The 14,284-nt window shown below is 52.9% G+C and overlaps 1 non-coding gene across 1 annotated transcript; it reads left to right on the forward strand.

The window, feature by feature from the left end:
• Positions 1–1,208: 1,208 nt before the first annotated feature.
• TRNAS-GCU lies at positions 1,209–1,290 on the forward strand. Its single transcript has one exon. It is a non-coding gene; the product is annotated as a tRNA-Ser (tRNA).
• The last annotated feature ends 12,994 nt before the right edge of the window (positions 1,291–14,284 follow it).

Raw genomic sequence — 14,284 nt, forward strand, 5'->3', positions numbered from 1 at the left:
GCAGATCAGAAAATGAAAGTGCAGCCATGGAGACACCACACACCAGCCTTGCCTAGCAGGCAAGAATCCAACCTCCACAGACAAATGCCTGCTGCTTTCTAACCCATCTCCCTCAGCCCTCAGCCACCACCACTTAACAAAGGGGCTTTTCTACACGATGGTTCTGGTCTCACTGAAGGGTCATTTCCAGTTGTTTGCTCAGACCAGCGTTAGGGGAAATGGTGCCCTGGGTAAAGCTTGTACTTTGGCACTTCCCCATTGCCCCTGGACGATCCCCACTCCCCCTTTACCGCTAGCTCCTGCACTCCCAACCCTTGCACCTCCTTCACCCCTAACTCCTGCCCCCTCCTGCGCCCCCTTTGCCCTTAACTCCCTGGGCCACCAGCCATTGCCCCTCTCCTGCAGCCCCTTCACATGGCTCCAGTGCTGGGGCCCCGCACTTGTTCTCCCTTTCCCTGGGCTTTGGCATCACTAGCCCCTGCTTAGCCAGTAGGGTTCAGTGGTTCCCAAAATGTGGGGCATGACTCCTAGGGGGACACAGAGGAACATTCATGGGAGCACCTCAGGGCCTGAGCCAGCCCCCATGGAGGGAGCAGCACTCAGCCCCACTCTGCCCCAGCTCTTCCCCAACCCCACCCTCAGCCTGGGCCTCTGGCTCCCAGCTCTGCCTCGACCCCCTTACCTCTGTCTGCACCCCTCTCCCCAGCAAGCAACAGACACACTCCCAACCCGAGATCTTGATCGCACCTTCTGAGGGTCCACAGCCATGGCTAAGAGGGCACAGTGTGAAATGTTTGGGGACCACTGGTTTAGGGTGATGTTCTCAATCACATCTATGCAGTCCAATAAAAGCTATTTCTCACCCACTGACCCCTCCATCAGGACGGACTAGGTCTGTTCTGCTGCCCTTCACTCATGCAGGAAGGATAATAACATTTCATTCTATTCACTCCTAAAGTGATTTGTAACCCGCCACCAGCCAAAACTGGTCATTTTGGGAAAGCGGCCCCATCATGCTGCATACCTAGGCAGAGTAGGTTTGTCTATGCAAACACGGTCTGTTCCTGAAGTCTTTCCCCCAGCTCCTCACTAGATGTGAGGGGGGAGCTCATTCAGCCCCTGCTTCCGCTTAGTATTTAAAAACTCCTTATTGTCCCTAGCTCTGCTGGCCTTAGATTTCTCCTCCTGTCCAGTTTTCTAACAGCTCAGATGAGGTGGCCGAGTGGTTAAGGTGATGGACTGCTAATCCATTGTGCTCTGCACGCATGGGTTCAAATCCCATCTTCATCGGATGCATTTAGTTTTCACCCCTCCTTTGTAGACAACCATCTCCCCCTTTGGTACAATGACAGATCAAACAATGTTGCTTCTTGCAAACAAAAACCTTCTCAGAAACTCAGAACTCCCTTGCTTTAAATAAAATGTCTAAATCCCAGATTTCTTTAAAAAAGAAATTCTCTAGTGCTGTATTTCTTAGTTTTTATCTTAAAAGGGAACATCCTCATCATCTCCCCCAAACACCCTGGGACCTGCCCAAATTATTAAAATACCCTCACCCCGAGCAAGGCCAGAGCAGTGAACCAGAGCTAGTGTCTAGGCCAAGCTGTTCTGAAGGAGGCAACTCCAACATTTTCTCCCTGCTTCCCTTGGCAAGGTCTGACTGAGAAAACAAAATTCCCCAAACTGAAAATTTTCTGCTGAAAAACTAATACTAGTCTGTTTGGGGACTTTGGTTTGAAAGTATTATTGTTATTATTCTCTTCTGATTTCTGAATCAGTTCAGTCTTTGTCCTCCAGGTGTGTTTCCACCTGCTGAGTTGTGGGAGAGAGGCCAAGTCATGATGTCTCTTCCCCTCTTTCATAGTTTCTTCCAACTTGCTAGGAAGCTCCTTTGTTACCATGTGAGTCAAGCAGTGTCCATTGTCTCTGTGCTATCTCGGAGAAGTCTGCATTGTACACGGTTCCTGGGATAGTCTTTGGGAGTGTGGATCCCTTCAATGGGCCAGCAGCGAGTCTGGCTCCTCCCTTGTCACACCTGAAAGGCTGGTGGGGGGCATTTCTCAACCTCATAACATATCTCAGTAAAACACACAGAGCAAAACTTCATAACTTCCCAACCAATGCGAGCACACACAATCCAACACGATATTAATGTTCAACAGATCAAGACTTTTGAAATGATACGTCACAAGGCAGACTTTGAACAAACCATGTCATCATTATATGAGAGTGGTGAATATGGGGCTTCCCGGTGCTGCTCTGAGCACAGCGTGCCACACCTGGGCTTCCATTGCAGTGGAGACGTACCCTTAGAGTCCATCTCTCCTGGGATAAAGATGGCCCACACCTGACTCTCTGCCAATCCCCACTGGGCCCTGAGAAGTGTTGTTCGTGTTTGTATTCTATAAAGCAGAGAAGCAGATGAAGTTTTGCTCCCAAGGTGTGTGTGTGATTCTTTGGACAGGTCTACACTACAAAATTAGGTTGGTGTAATTACATTACTTAGGCTGGCAATGCAGTTCTATCAAGCTAATCCCGGTATAGATAGTGGCTCAGCTGTCAGAACTTTCTGGAGCTATGAAAGGGGAGGGGCCCAGCCTCTGTAGCAGGAATGCAGGGCAGGTGAGTTCATGGTGGAATACTGGTGGAGGCCAGTTATGGTGATATAATGACCAGCAGCATTTACACTGACATTTGTCACTTTAAGTTTGCTGCAAAAAGCACTAGGCCTCTCGTCGAGGTAGTTTTATTTTGTCACCAAAACAGGGCAATTTTGTCACCAGATGTGGTATTGCAGTGTGTGCACCAGCCAAAAACTGCTGACCGAGGGAGCGTTGTGTGTTTTTCACACATCTGAGCAATATAATGATGCTGAAGTAACCTTGTAGTGCAGACCTGGCCAAAGATTCACACACACAAACACACACACACACAGCTTGCAAGGAAAACCTCACCTGCTCCTTTGCTTTGCAGAATCCAAACACAAGCAAAGCTTTTCAGGCCCCAGTGGGGATGGCAGGGAGTCAGGTGTGGGCAGACACTGTGCTGTTGCCACAGGCAGGCACCATCGCTTAGCTGGTTAAAGCACCTGCCTTGTAAACAGGAGATCCTGGGTTCAATTGCCAGTGGTGCCTTGTTGACTAACTCTTGGGCAACCTGGTATTGGCTACTGTGGGAGGACAAAACACAGTGCTCTTTGGTCCAGCCCAGTATAGTTGTTTAAAATATACTCACAGGCACTGATAACAGACTTACTGAAAGTTTGGGAGTTAAGAGCTGATAGGTCAGTGTTCCAGCCTGTCACAGATGATCCTGCTTCCTCTGGGACAGGGGCAGATCTGGGCTCTCACACTGAATGGCTCGTTGTTGCTGCCAGAACCTGTGGGCAGCTCATTTAGTTTGCACCGAGGGTTGAGTCCTGCTTTGTGCACCGTGTGTGAGAATGAAAATCCTAAACCACCCTTTGAAATAACGAATGCAGCAGGACGTGTTATTGTCCCTGCCCCAAAGCAGACAGACCAATGGAGAAATGCCATTGAGTCCAGGGTAATACTCCACTGCCGTTCTACCTTTTTTGCTTGCTAAACTCCCTCCCAACCTTGAGGGCTCCCAGAGCCCGGTATTGAGCCTGAGCCGAGATGTCTACGCTACCAATTTACCACCCCACGGCCCTAGCCTGGGAGCTTGCACTGGCATGGGACAGCGCTGGGTGTTTCATTGCAGTATGGACATAGCCTAGCATTATGTCTACACTGCCATTAACACTCCCAAGTCACTATTCTCAAACCCTGGGTCAGTTGATTCAGGCTTGTGGGGATTGTGCTGCAGGGTTATAAAATTACAGTGTAGACACTTGGGCTTGAGCCCAGCCTCTGAGACCCCACGAGGGGTGAGGGTCTCTGAGCCTGGGCTCCAGTCTGAGACCAAATGTCTGCACTGCAGTTTTTAGCCCCACAACCTGAGCCCCAGGAGCCCAAATCAGAACATCCAGGCCAGCGGGATTTTATCACAGTATAGATGCCCTCTCAGGGTATGTCTACACTGCAATGTAAGCCCAGGGTTAGCAGAAGTCATGTCAGCAGCCCCAACACATTAACATAAACCACGAGGGAAAGACCCACCCCCCAGATAAGCTGGGCAGTGTCCTTCTCCCTATGGTTTGTAAGTCCAGCAACCAAAAGTCCTTTAACATGAGCCATCCCCTCTCTGCACCCCACTCACAGCTGTTGTCCTTAGTCAGTGCAAGCCCAGAGGTGCTTCTGTAGAGTTCACCTGCCATCCTGGGTGGAAAAGGAGGAAAATAAGAAGGCACCGTAGTCACTATGTCCCCTGCCTAGCAAGTGCTATTGAATTGAGGGTGAGTCCCTCTATCGGGGTCTGCCAAGCACAGTTGTGCTGCCCTCGATTCACACAGCAAGGATAACAACCCTTTATTTCTCCTGCCCCTATCACATGGAGACTGGGAATCCAACACCAGCCACAAGTGATCATTTCGGCAAGCAACCCAACCTATTTCCAACATACTGTAAAATCCACATGCAGACTCATACATGAAACCTTGCAAGAAAATCTTCCTGAGGGGGTCTGAAGCACCTGCTGCTGGAGGGAAGGAGGGAGCCGTGGGTTGGGATTGAGGGGCACTGGGAATAGGAGGGGGCTGTGGGTTGGAAGTGAGGGGCACTGGGAATAGGAGGGGGCTGGGTTGGGATTGAGGGGCACTGGGAATAGGAGGGGGCTGTGGGTTGGGATTGAGGGGCACTGGGAATAGGAGGGGGCTGTGGGTTGGGACAGAGGAGAAGGGTGAAGAGGAGCAGGCTCTGGTTGGGAGTGAGGAGCAGTGAGCATAGGAGGGATTGAGGGTTGGGACTGAGGGGCACTGGGAAAAGAGCGGGCATGGGTTTAGGCTGAAGAGCATCCTCGTTTGGGGATCCAGCAGGACAGCGGAAGGCAGCAGGTGATTCTAATTCCTTAGGGATATTCTGTGTGTTTGTATGTGTGTGTGTGTGTGTGTGTGCAGGGGAGGAACATGCTCTATGCCCAGAGGCCTTTATTCCTCCAGGCTGCAAGGACAGAGAGGCTGTCAGGAAGTTGCCCCTTCAAACCCACACACAAAAAGGCCCCTCTGAGGAAAGGGAAAATCCTGCAGAGAAAAAGTAACATCAAAGAGGACTCAAGCAAGACAACTTAAGATCTTGGTGAGCAGTTTATCACCTGACCAGGGACTTGAACCTTGGACCCTAAGATTAAAAGTGTGATGCTCTGCCCACTGAGCTAGCCAGGCTCACAAAGCAAAAGAGCAAGTTGGTGCAGAGGAGAAACTAGTCAAGAAAACAAGAGCAGGAAACAATAGGGGAAACCTGCTGCTCTCTCTGGCCTGGTCGGGGGGCTGTGCCGATCGGGTGTCCATACTAAGCTCGGCATCAATATGGTGATCCCGGGGAAGCTTGGGGTCCCCAGGTTGCCTAAGGAGGGGTGAACCGGCCCAGGTCAGAAACGGGGCAGGTCAAATCTCCCGTGCTGATCAGTAGTGGGATCTCACCTGTGAATAGCCCCTGCAGCGTAGCCTGGGCAAGACAGTGAGACATGGTCTCTTTTCATACACCCCCCCTCCCCTGCAGAGACTGGATGGGGGGATGGGAGCACCCATTGTGGGGATCCTGAACTGGTGGGAGGGAGGCACCATGGACCAGGGATCCCGAAACGCAGAACAGGGACACCCACACACCAGGTGTCTTGCAGCAAGAGCTGCAGTCTTGATTTACAAACTGCAAGTGATGGGGAATTTACCACCTCCCTTGCCGAGCTTGTTCCACTAGATAATTAGCCTCACGGTTAAAACATGGTCATTTCCAGTTGGGATTTTCTGACATCGACTGCAAGCCAATGGGGCCTTGTTCAGTCTTTGTCTGGTGAATTAAAGAACCTTTAAATCACATATCCCCCCCTCTGGGAATTTGTAAAACGTATTTAAACCAGTGATTAAATCGCCTCTTAACCTCCAGTCAGTGAAATCAATTGAGCTTCTTCAGTCTCTCGCTGGAGACATTTCCCTTGTTTTTAAAGGCAAAAATCCTGATCTTTCCAATGGGAGCTGCTGCTTCAATGTTCAGTTTGGGGAGGGATTTGGCTGCACTCAGAGATCTGCCCGCGGGTTACAATCTGCGATCTGAAGGGTCGAACGCAAACAGCGTTTAGATGGGACCGTTAGTGCCGCCCCCGTGTGGCCAAAGACTAGAACTGACCAGCAGAGTTTACAGCCGGAGCCTGGGACGCTCCTGAACAAACTGGGCACGAAGCCTCTCGCGTGGGATCCTCGCTGTGCAGCAGGAGGCGGAGGGAAGCTGATTGTCAGGGCTCAGGGCAGCTCCCTGCTAGGCTGAGCTGGTGTCTGTGCTAAGCTCGGCATCAATCAGGTGATTCTGGGAAGTTCGGGGTCCCCGGGCTCCCACAGGAGGGTGAAGCAGGTCACCCCTGGAGCAGGTTAAAGCTGCAGAGTGACAGTGGGGTTGCTGCCCCTGGGAACAGCTGCTGTAGCACCGCCTGGGCAGGACAGGGAGAGCCAGTTATACCCCCCCAGCCTGTATCGGGGGATGGGAGCACTCACACCCTGGGGACCCACCCACCAGAGATCTACTGGGGGGGGGGAGAGTGGCACCCACACACCCAGGATCTTGTAGGGGGGGACAAGGGCATCCACACTCCAGGATCCTCTGCAGACGGACGGACACCCACACATCCAGGATTCTGTATGGGGGGCAGAGGTACCCGGACACCTGGGCTCCTGGACGGGGGATGGGGGGCACCGAAACATCCAGGATCTTACCTGGGAGGACAGCGGCGCCTGCAGCTCGACATGAGACGGGGGCGGGGGGAGCAGGAGCATTTCCCAGTTCCAGGCTGTCCCTGTCTGGCCAAGGCACAGAGCTCACAAGCAGAGTTTAAAGCTCCAGCTGCCAAACTGCAAAGCAAGCCGGGCTCTGTGGCTGGTGCCTGTAATCCCAGCGCCTGGGGAGGCTGAGGCTGGCGGATCGCTTGAGCTCAGGAGTTCTGGGCTGCAGGGGGTTGTGCCGATTGGGTGTCCGCACTAAGTTCAGCATCAATATGATGATCCCGGGGAAGCTTGGGATCTCCAGGTTGCTTAAGGAGGGGTGAACTGGCCCAGGTTGGAAACGGAGCAGGTCAAAACTCCTGTGCTGATCAGTAGTGGGGTTGCACCTGTGAATAGCCCCTGCAGTGTAACCTGGGCAAGACAGTGAGACACAGTCTCTTTTTATACAGACACCCCTACTCCACAGAGCGTGGAGGGGGGGATGGGAGCACCCACACGCTGGGGAATCTGACTTCGGGGGAGGGACGCACGCAAGCAACACGGATCTTGAAAAGAGGAACAGAGACACCCACACACCACAGAGCCTGGATGGGGGGCAGGGGAACCACACACGGGAGCTAGTTCATGGGGTGGCGGGACACACCCTTATGCTCCATTGCACCATTCTTAATGAGAAGAACGGAGGGACAGGGGCACCAGACACCCCCAGTAGCGTGGAGAACCCCCACATCCACCGGATCCCTCATGGGGGGTAAGACAGAGGGGATTATAATGGGGCCCAGCGCACCCACGCACCAGGGATTGTTAAGGGTTGAAGGGACAGGGACACCCACACACACTGAGATCACGTCCTTGGAGGAGCGTAAACCCTCCACAGAAGGACCTGGTCTGTTCTATGATGGCAGCCCAGCCTGGGTGAGTCAAAGTCTCTTTTTATACAGGCACGGCCCAGAGATCCTGACTAGGGGGAGAGAGACACCCACCCCCCAGAGATCCTTAATGGTCTAGGGTGCACCCACACACCAGGGATTCTTATGGGTGGGAGGAATGGAGACAGCCAGACACACTGAGATCACTTCCTCCCAGGAGCCTGGGCCAGACAGGGAGACACAGTCCCCCTTTAGAGATCTGCCAGACAACCTTCCTCCCACCCCCTCCACACAATGTTCTTATCTGGAGGTGAAGCCAGGGAAACCACATGGAGGATTCTTATCTGGGGAACTGTGGGGACCCACTTACCACCAGAGATTCTTAAGGGCAGGAGGAACAGGGACTCCCACCTCTGCAGCATGGGGGTGGGTCGCCTGCTGGGATCATCTGGGCATATTTCACCTCGTCAGCTCCCTGCCATTGCCTTGGGGGCCCCTTGTTCGCTGCCTCTGGCACCCAGTTTAGCCTCCTTCCTGAGGGCTGAAACGCTTTGATCTGTCTAAGGTCTGTGGGATCAATACGTGTCATGGTGTAATTCTGTGTTATTTGGGGGTCAGACTAGCTGAGCTAATGGCCCCTTCTGCCCTTAAACGCCATGAAAACATTTCCCTGGTTTCTCCTTGCGCCTGACAGACACCACGGTGAGGGGCCCAATAGAAGATCCTGGACACAGCGCTCTGGCTCTTACTTTACTTGGGGACGTCAGCGCTTTCCTAGCAAAGCTGCTGCTAAAGCGCTGGATTTGGGGAACGGTTCGGCTCCGATTCAGAGATCTGCCTGCGGGGTGTGAACCTGCCACGAGGAGCGGGAAACGCAACCAGCAACGGGAGGCGTTAGCTGAGCTCCAGGCTGCCCCCGTGTGGCCAAAGCTTAGAACTGAGCAGCGGAGTTTAAAGCTGGCGCTGGGAGGGACCTGAACACGGGGTGCACGAAGGCTCCTGCGTGTAACGCTTGTTGGGTGGGCAGCTGAGCGTAGCTGATTGCCAGGGTTCAGGGCTGCACCCCGGGGTGCTGAGCAGGTGTCTGTGCTCAGGTTGGCCTCACTATGATGGTTTCTGGGAAGTTTGGGGTCGCCAGTTCCCCCTAGAGAGAGGGGAGCCAGCCCAGGAAAGGAGGCTTTCAAAACTCTGGTACCGATTGGCCATGGGACTGCCCCTGTGAAGAGCCGCTGCAGCCCCGCCGGGGAGAGCCGGTCTCTCTTTATGCAGCCCCCCCCATTCCTCAGGACGAGGGTTGTGCTCAAAGATCTGTGCCCCGTGTTTTCACCTCCGTGTGAAGCGCGCAGTGCAAATAACCCTCAGCGCATCAGCTCAGCGCCAGGCTCCACTTCCACCTGCTCAGAGCGCAGAGCTCCCAGGCTGAGCCTGAAGTTGGAAGCAGGAGACTCTATAACTAGCCGGGCCCCGTGGCTGGTGCCTGTGATCCCAGCTGCTGGGGAGACTGAGGGTGGCGGATCGCTTGAGCTCAGGAGTTCTGGGCTGCAGGGGGCTGTGCCGAGCCGATCGGGTGTCCACACTAAGTTCGGCATCAATATGGTGATCCTGGGGAAGCTTAGGGTCCCCAGGTTGCCTAAGGAGGGGTGAACCGGCCCAGGTCGGAAACAGAACAGGTCAAAACTCCCGTGCTGATCAGTAGTGGGATCGCACCTGTGAATAGCCCCTGCAGCGTAGCCTGGGCAAGACAGTGAGACACAGTCTCTTTTTATACAGACACCCCCGCAGAGACTGCAGGGGGGATGGGAGCACCCACACACTGGGGATTCTGACTTGGGGGGAGGGATGCACCCAAGCAACACGGATCTTGAAAAGGGGAACAGAGACACCCACAGATCCCGGATGGGGGCAGGCAGGGGAAACCACACACGGGAGCTAGTTCATGGGGTGGGGGACAGAGACACCCACCAGAGATCCTGGATGGGAGCACCCACATGAGGGGGATCTTGAAGTGGGAGGAGGGAAGCACCATGTCCCAGAGGTTCTGAAGGGGGAACAGGGACACCCACACACCAGCTGTCTTGCAGCAAGAGCTGCGGTCTTGATTTACACAGGGCAGTGATGGGGAATTAACCACGTCCCTTGCGGAGCTTGTTCCACTAGATGATTAGACTCATTGTCAACACTACGAGTTTATATCGAATTTAGCAGTGTTAAATCGCATTAACCTTGCACCCATCCACACAACGAAGCCCTTTATATCGATATAAAGGGCTCTTAATACCGGTATCTGTACTCCTCCCCGATGAAGGGAGTAGCGCTGAAATCGGTATTGCCATGTCGGATTAGGGTTAGTGTGGCCGCAATTCGATGGTATTGGCATCCGGGCGCTATCCCACAGTGCACCATTGTGACCGCTCTGGACAGCAATCTGAACTCGGATGCACTGGCCAGGTTGACAGGAAAAGCCCTGCGAACTTTTGAATTTAATTTCCTGTTTGCCCAGCGTGGAGCGCTGATCAGCACAGGTGACCATGCAGTCCCAGAATCAAAAAAGAGCTCCAGCATGGACCATATGGGAGATACTGAAACTGACCTCTGTATGGGGAGCTGAATCTGTTCTATCAGAAATCAGTTCCAAAAGACAAAATGCCAAAACATTTGAAAAAATCTCCAAGGCCATGATAGACAGAGGCCACAACAGGGACTCAATACAGTGCTGAAACTTAAGGAGCTGAGACAAGTGTACCAGAAAGCCAAAGCATGAAATGGACGCTCACGGAGTGAGGGGCGACTGACGTCTGTAGCTATCCCACAGTTCCCGCACTCTCCGAAAACCATTTGAATTCTTGGCTGAGTTCCCAAAGCCTGAAGGGTCAAAAACATTGTTGCGGGTGGTTCAGGGTTTATGTCGCCCCCCTCCCCCCGTGAAAGCAAAGGGAAAAAAATCATTTCTTGCCTTTTTTCAATGTCACCGTATGTCTACTGAATGCTGCTGTCAGACGCGGTGCTGCAGCGCTACACAGCAGCATCCCCTTCTCTTCTCTTGCGGAGGGCAGACGGTACAGTAGGACTGGTATCTGTCCTCGCCGTCCTGTGAATGCTCCTGGCTGGCCTCAGTGTTGTCACCCGAGGGCACCTGGGCAAAAATGGGAATGACTCCCAGGTCATTCTCTTCTTTAAGCTTTGTCTAATGGAGATTCAGTCCAGCCTGGAATATCACAGCAGCTGGAGGCTGCCCCCCCCCTCCCCCCTTTGAGCTCTACTTGCAGAGGCAATAAAGTCAGTGTTGTTTCAAATCCCTGCATTCTTTATTACTTCATCACACCAATGGGGGGATAACTGCCACGGTAGCCCAGGAGGGGTGGGGGAGGAGGGAAGCAATGGATGGGGTTGTTGCAGGGACACCCCCTAGAATGGCAGCTCATCATTTCTGCCAGATGTCGGGGGCTCTGACCTGGAGCGGCTGTTTGCTTCTCTGGTTCTTTTGTAGGCTTGCCTGATAGTCTAGACAGGACTGACTCTCCCTTTATACAAAACTTAAAGAAGGAAATGACCTGGGGAGTCATTCCCATTTTTGTCCATGTGCTCCCAGCCAACCTCACCAAGGCAAGCCAGGAGAACCCATGACAGCAGCAAACGGTACAGTATAACTGGCAACTGTCATTGTCAACTTGCAAAGCAGCAGATGGGACGGTATGGCTGGTAACCATCTCTGCTAACTTGCAAAAGGCAAGGGGATGCTGCTGTGTAGCGCTGCAGTACTGTGTCTGTCAGCACCATCCAGTAGACATACGGTGACAGTGAAAAAAGGCTGAACAAGCTCCATGGTTGCCGTGCTTTGGCATCTGCCTGGGCATCCAGGGAAAATGGCACAAAATGATTGTCTGCCGTTTCTTTCATGGAGGGAGGATTGAGTGACGACATTTACCCAGAATCACCCACGACACTGTTTTTGCCCCATCAGGCACTGGGATCTCAACTCAGAATTCCAATGGGCGGGGGAGACTGTGGGAACTATGGGATAGCTATGGGATAGCTACCCACAGTGCAATGCTCTGAAAATCGACACTAGCCTCAGTACATGGACGCACACCTCCGAATTAATGTGCTTAGTGTGGCCGCGTGCACTCGACTTTATACAATCTTTCCAAAAAACAGTTTATGTAAAATTGGAATGATCCCATAGTGTAGACATACCCTGTGATTAACAACTTTGGTGGCTAATTGAAAGGCTGATGGTTCAAACCCAGGTGATGATGGAGGTTTTTTTTTTTTTTGTGATGAGAATCCAGTACATTTTAACAGGCAGAAAAGCGCCTCAATGCGGGTCTAGCCTCATTGGGCAAGCATAAGTGACGCTTTCGCTAAATGCATTGGTCGTATAGTGGGGCGCATAGCTGCCTTTCAAACAGTTGACCTGGGTTTGATTCCCAGCCAATGCAAAGATGTGATGTTTTCTCTGCTGGGAATTGGTTTAATTTCAGTCACATTGTATCAGTTTACCAAGGGAAGGAGAGAATCAATGTGCTGCAGGTCATTAAACACCCAGTGGAGGAAGAAAGGGGTGGGACTATACAATGAGCTGTTGGAGTTATCCTGGTATTACAATGTTTGTTTTATTTATTTTAAAAAAATTCTTTACTTCCCTCTCCCTTTTAGACTCAGAGCCTTTAAGGTCAGAAGGGACCAGTGTGATCATCTAGTTCGACCTGCTGCACCTTGCAGGCCAAAACACCCCACCCACCCACTCCTGTAATAGACCCGGGAGGGGAGGCAGCTCTGTGCTCTGCCCCTACCCCAGGCAGCACATGGAGGCCCTCTGCTCCCCTCCCCCAGTGGGTGTGCAGAGATTTGCCAGCAGCACTGAGGTGGCTCCCTGCCCACTCTGCCTCCGTCCCGCTGTGCCACTCCCAGAAGTGGTTGGCATGTCCCAGCATCCCCTGGGGCAGGGGGAGTGTCTCCATTCACTGCCCCTGCCCCGAGTACCAACTCCGCAGCCCCCATAGGCCAGGAACTGCAGCCACTGGGAGCTCTGAGGGCAGCGCCTGCAGGCAGCGGCGCACAGAGACCCCCTGGCACGGCCCACCTAGGAGCTGCTGCCAGAGGGTTGTGTGTACCAGGCACTTTGGGAGCTGCACTGCCCAGGGTAAGCACCACCTCTCCTGCACCCCAACCCCCTCCCCCAGCGCAGAGCCAGCACCCCACACCCAAATTTCCTCACAGAGCTTTGTTTGTCTTCCTTTCACCCAGAACCGTCTTTCTTCTCCTGGGCTGCAAGTAGCCATCCCTGGGAAGCCAAGAGGCAGGCACAGGATTCTGCCTCCCAGCAGCCAACCGCACCTCCCCAGGCTTTGCAGAACGAATGGTGGCGCTCTACTAACCCCACTTAGCTGCACTGAGGCGCTTAGCTTCTGCCCTGCCTTCCTCAGCTCGACTTTCCTCTTTTGCCCCATTCCTGTCTCACTTCCTCCTTTGGCAAGTCACACAAAGGAGGCAGCAGGAAGAGCCGGCTGCCATAGGCCAACCTCCCAGTGCAGAGGAGACCAAATCACAAGGCTTCAAAAGGTGACTGGCCCAGATCCTCTAGCTTTCCCCTGATGATGCCAAGGCTTTTTCTCAGCTCATTTCACCACCCTCTGTCATGCAGGGGTTGGGGTTATCGCAGGGACAGACCAGTGGCAGCAGTAGGAGCGCCTTGCTAGACAGGCAGAAAAAGTAAACTCAGCTGTTTCTGCCTGGTTTCAAACCAGGGACCTTTAATATGTGAGGCAAACATGATAACCACTACACTACAGAAACTCTGTTGTAGTGTTTGCTCCCTCCCTTCATAAGAATGGCCATACTGGATCAGACCAAAGGTCCATCCAACCTCGCATCCTATCTGCCAACAGTGGCCAATGCCAGGTGCCCCAGAGGGAGTGAACCTAACAGGTAATGATCAAGTGATCTCTCTCCTGCCATCCATCTCCACCCTCTGACAAACAGAGGCTAGGGACACCATTCCTTACCCATCCTAGCTAATAGCCATTAATGGACTTAGCCACCATGAATTTATCTAGTTCTCTTTTAAACCCTGTTATAGTCCTAGCCTTCACAACCTCCTCAGGCAAGGAGTTCCACAGGTTGACTGTGCGCTGCGTGAAGAACCTCCTTTTATTTGTTTTAAATAAAAGGAGGTTTTTATTTTCTTTCATTTGGTGTTCCCTAGTTCTTATATTATGGGAACAAGTAAATAACTTTTCCTTATTCACTTTACGGTGTGGGGGCTGGGCTGGGCTGACTTTAGTCCCAGGCTGGGGTCTCCTGTTGTTGGGAAACATCCTTTGCTGCTACCCAGGGACAGCAGCTACTGGCAACATACCAGGGCTAGGATGAGAGGGGAATGTTACATGGACTTTATCATACAGGCCCCATCCTGCTTCTCAGAGCCCACAGGCAAGAATCTAGAGAAGGGTGAGTCATTTCTCAGCTGCATTCTCAGGAGAAGCCGGTAGCCGTCCTTGACCAGAGACCCAGGGGAGCAACCACGGCAGTTCTGCAGAGAGCTCTGGCTGCCAGGGGATCCAGCTAGGAGAGGGAGTGCTGGGGG

The sequence above is a fragment of the Mauremys mutica genome, unplaced genomic scaffold (genome assembly GCF_020497125.1).
Source record: "Mauremys mutica isolate MM-2020 ecotype Southern unplaced genomic scaffold, ASM2049712v1 Super-Scaffold_100099, whole genome shotgun sequence".
NCBI classification, from domain to species: domain Eukaryota; kingdom Metazoa; phylum Chordata; order Testudines; family Geoemydidae; genus Mauremys; species Mauremys mutica.